The 5,000-nt window shown below is 47.7% G+C and overlaps 1 long non-coding RNA gene across 2 annotated transcripts in view; it reads left to right on the top strand.

Moving 5' to 3' along the window:
• Positions 1-5,000, top strand: part of LOC130357601 (uncharacterized) — a 7,862-nt gene that overhangs the window by 346 nt on the left and 2,516 nt on the right. Inside the window, exon 1 of one of the 2 annotated variants that reach the window (XR_008889190.1) lies at positions 2,736-2,750. The exons of the other annotated variant lie outside the window; for it this stretch is intronic. This is a non-coding gene — a long non-coding RNA (uncharacterized LOC130357601). Of the gene's footprint in view, positions 1-2,735; positions 2,751-5,000 lie in introns of those variants that run through there. 2 annotated transcript variants of the gene reach the window in all.

Here is a 5,000-nt window from a genome sequence, read left to right as displayed (position 1 = left end):
ATATTCTATATATATATATATGTATTTGTTTGCACATGTGTCGTTATTGTATGTGCACTTATATATTATATTACACATCTATTGTGGTGTATCACCTTCAATAATGGGGGATTTACACTGTTCTATTATGCTACTATATTCACCTGTACGGATACTTGTCAGCATTTCCACCACTTTTATTTCCCCTGTTGTTCACACCATCCCCTGTCCCTTTATGTATACCTCACTATGTTCCATATTGTCCTCATTCTTTCACTCACACAGTTTATTTACTTTCATCAGCCTTGTGTTTTTTCTATATATACAAGTGGGCAGTTCCATATATATATATATATATATATATATATATATATATATATATATACTTAATTTCTCATTTTTTTCTGTTTAGTTATGATCGCGGCCATCTTTGTGTAGTCTCATTTCCCTCTAGTGCCGAAATCACCTGTGCACATGCGCAGTATGCGCCGAGGCAGCCATTTTGGGGAGTTTATTATCCTATGCCATATCTGACATAGACGCCATCTTTATGTAGCCCTGCACTCTAGAACTTAGACTACCAGCCTCGCTTTTTACACCTTCAGTGCCGCGGCGTCCTACCTCATTTCTGGTACACAGCACTTTTCCTTTACACAAAACAGGTGCGTTACTCTGTTCTTATTGGTTTACATCCATATAAATATTCTAGTTTTTGACCACAAACCACACTCCTCGAGAAATCCCGGATGCGGGCGAAACGCATCGGAGACTCATAGCAGGGGTAGGGTTCAGTCCGGTATCTATATGTCCTTTGTCTTCCATTTTGCTCAATTGCCACTTCTTTTGTGCACTTTTGTTTCTTGTACCAAACACATCACATGTTATGTTTTTCAATATCACTGTTATTTTAGCACGTTGCACTTTGCTTAGTTATACACTGTGTGATATTTTTCACTCATGCAAGAAGTGTTTACAGTTTTTCAGCACTTGCACTTTATCTTTAGTTCTGCAGTTTGGGCCATACTATTATAATACGTTTTTTGCAGGGACGTGCACAGACATTTTGGAGGGCAGGGGCTCAAGTAAAAAAAGAGGGCACTTTTCCCTCCCACAGACTGTGGTAGATAGCCTGAAGCGAGAACACCCCTTTCGCTGGGCTACTGACTCGTTTAGGTATCTAGGGATTCAGGTTCCCAGACAACTGTCCAGCGCCTACTCTTTCAATTTCCTTCCCCAGCTATCTACCGTAGAGAGGGATCTTGAGAGATGGTCGGGGGGAACGTTCACCTGGGTAGGCAGAACTAATATCCTCAAGATTAATATTCTCCCCAGGTTGTTATACCTGTTTCAGACAGTGCCGATTGCTATCCCCGCCTCCTACTTCCGTAGGCTTGACAGATTGTTTACTAGGTTCATCTGGGCCGGGCGACCGTCGAGGATATCCAGAAGAATTTTGATGAGGCGAAAGCAGGCGGGTGGACTGGCAGTCCCAGACTGTAGAGCCTACTACATAGCAGCCTCCTTGGCACGATACCTGGACTTCCTCCACGGCCGCACGACCAAGAGATGGGTGGGTCTGGAACTCTGCGACGTGGGGCCCCTAGTCTTGGCCTTTCCCTGGCTCCCGCGTGACACGATTCCACCAACCACTCTCAGCGCCCTGCCTTGGGTGTGGAGGGAGCTTCTGATTGTACTGCGGCACTGCCTGCACACCACTGGTCTCCTAAAACCTGATGGCCCCCTCACCCCCTTGTTGGGGAATCCTCGCTTTCCGCCGGGCCTCACGAGCTCCTCTTTCCTAGGGCTGACCGATCCCCCGACCCTCCCCCTGAGGGTCTTCTTGACGGGGACACAACTACGTGCATATACTGAACTGGTACCTGACCACTTACAATCCCCCGCTAGATACATGCAATACATGCAGCTCAGACACTTTGTCAACTCTGATGGTGGTTCCCTCCATCTGAGTAGGCTCCTCTTGCCCTTTGAGGTGCTGTGCACTTCCACTTCCCCAGTCCCCCGAGCAGTCTCTCAGATATATGGCCTTCTGCTTGACGCAATGGCCCAGGAGCCACCTCGATACACGGGGGCATGGGAGGTGGAACTGGGCACTACCTTTGCGGCCTCAGACTGGACGGCGGCATTATCCCTCTGCCATAAAATGTCGATTTCCTGTAGGGCCCAAGAGACAAATTATAAAATCATCTCTAGATGGTACAGAGTGCCGTCTGTTCTGAATAAAATGTACCCGACGTTGTCGGCAAATTGCTGGCGATATGGGGGAGATGTGGGCACCATGTCCCACATATGGTGGTCATGTCCATCCCTGGGCCCTTTCTGGGTGACAGTAGTCTCGCGCACACTCAATATAACGGGGGTATCCTATCCCAATGATCCTAAGGTTCTGCTGCTGTCGATTCTGCCGTCGTCCCGCTGGACCCCGGCCAACAAATCAGCACGCTTCCTGTTGATAGCAGCCAGGTCGGTGATCCCCCGGCGCTGGAAAACTAGCACCCCCCCGACAGTGTCTGACTGGTATATGGAAATTCTTTTTATTTGTCGCATGGAGGAGCTGATGTCGGACTCAAGGGGGACAACCGACAGTTATAGTGCGATATGGGGCCCCTGGCTGACCTTCCTGGAATCCCCTCTATACAGGATAGATTGAGTTGAGGTGATGGTGGGCTTCTCTTCTCCGGCTGCAGCTCTTGGCTCATACACCCCTAGCTCTCATTCCGTTTCTGATGGACGATTGGTCTGGTCAGGATCAGGTCAGTGACTTAGTTCCTGTTTTTTCTTTATTGTGATTTGTATTTGTTTTCTCTCCTTGTTTTCCCTCTTTCTGTTACCTGTTTCCTTCTGCCTTTTTTTTCTGTTCTCTCTGTATGGAGCTCCTCTGTCTGCCCGACTCCGGGTTCCTACTGACAATCAGAGCTTCACTCACACTCTTTACTTCCACTCTCTTTGTGCTCACAACTTGCTCCGCACAACTGAGAGCGCACATCCTGACCTTTCTGAAGTAACACTCCCGAATTTTGCATTTACGTGCCTGCTGTATATTACGGTTGGATTGTGTTCTCCTGACTGATTATGTTGCTGACTTTGTACTGCACAGCCCTGTATTTCTGTCTTTAGCAACCTTTAATAAAGTTGTGTATTGAATATAAAAAAAAAAAAAAAAAGAGGGCACTTTTCATAATTTAAAAAACGTCTGCCAGACTTAATGGGCAGATGTGCTGCGGCCCAGGGACACAGTGGACTCCCGCTGGGCCTCCTCAACATTCCTAGCCCCCATAAAAGTTGGTGTTTTTGTAAAATCGAGTCAAGAACAGTTTCTATGAAGGTCTGCCATGTGTATATACACATTGGCTGTGCTGTCAGTCTTATTTACAGAAAACATGTGACAGCTGCCCTATTATATACTGTATTATAGAGGAGATTCATCAAAACCTGTGCAGAGAAAGAGCGGTGCAGTCACCCATAGCAACCAATCAGATCGTTTTGCAGAAGGATTTTCCTCTGAAAAGGTTTTAATAAATCTCCCCCTATATGCCCCGGTCTGACCTCTATATGACAGAACCCATCACCAATCACCCAGCACTAATCACCCAGCACCAATCACCAATCACCCAGCACCCATCACCAATCACCCATCACCCATCACCGAGCACCCAGCACCCATCACCCAGCACCAATCACCTATCACCAATCACCCAGCACCAATCACCCAGCACCAATCACCCAGCACCCATCACCAATCACCCAGCACCAATCACCCATCACCAATCACCCAGCACCCATCACCCAGCACCTATCACCAATCACCCAGCACCAATCACCCAGCACCAAGCACCCAGCACCCATCCCCCATCACCCAGCACCAATCACCCAGCACCCATCACCAATCACCCAGCACCAATCACCCATCACCCAGCACCAATCACCCAGCACCAATCACCCATCACCAATCACCCAGCACCCATCACCCATCCCCCATCAACCATCCCCAATCACCCAGCACCAATCACCCAGCACCCATCACCCAGCACCAATCACCCAGCACCCATCACCCATCCCCCATCAACCATCCCCAATCACCCAGCACCAATCACCCAGCACCCATCACCCAGCACCAATCACCCAGCACCCATCACCCAGCACCCATCACCCATCCCCAATCACCCAGCACCCATCACCCAGCACCAATCACCCAGCACCAATCACCCAGCACCCATCACCCAGCACCAATCACCCAGCACCAATCACCCAGCACCCATCACCCAGCACCCAGCACCCATCACCCATCCCCAATCACCCAGCACCAATCACCCAGCACCCATCCCCCAGCACCCATCACCCATCCCAAATAACCCAGCACCCACCATATGCAGGAATCTCCACACAGCTCTGGTTCTTACACTGAAGAGATGGACACCACACTAATATATGCTTACATGCTACAATATACAAGAGTTGGCAAAAAAAAGAATGATAAATATAGAAAGACGGCCGGGCATAGCACAGCATACAGGATGGAGGCAGGGAAGCTCCGCCTCCATTGATCACAAGTCTGACTTCGAATACTAGCAATGTGGGGCAATACCTAGAAAATGGAAAGACCAATTTTTGTATACTGCACTGTAACCTAGTGTATTGGGTTTAGTGCGAGTAAACAGCCTGTCAGTTTCCCTTTAATTATAGACCGTACCCCCTTTATTCCCTATATACTGTGCCACCATTCATCTATTAATTCCCTATATACTGTGCCACCATTCATCTATTAATTCCCTATATACTGTGCCACCATTCATCTATTAATTCCCTATATACTGTGCCACCATTCATCTATTAATTCTCTATATACTGTGCCACCATTCATCTATTAATTCCCTATATACTGCGCCACCATTATTGAACTATATACTGAGCAACCATTAATGAACTACATACTGTGCCACCATTAATGAACTATATACTGTGCCACCATTAATAAACTATATACCGTGCCACCATTAATGAAC

The sequence above is a fragment of the Hyla sarda genome, chromosome 2 (genome assembly GCF_029499605.1).
Source record: "Hyla sarda isolate aHylSar1 chromosome 2, aHylSar1.hap1, whole genome shotgun sequence".
NCBI classification, from domain to species: Eukaryota; Metazoa; Chordata; class Amphibia; order Anura; family Hylidae; genus Hyla; species Hyla sarda.
Note: the sequence above shows the minus strand (reverse complement) of the source record. Positions and strands in the feature narration are given on the sequence as shown.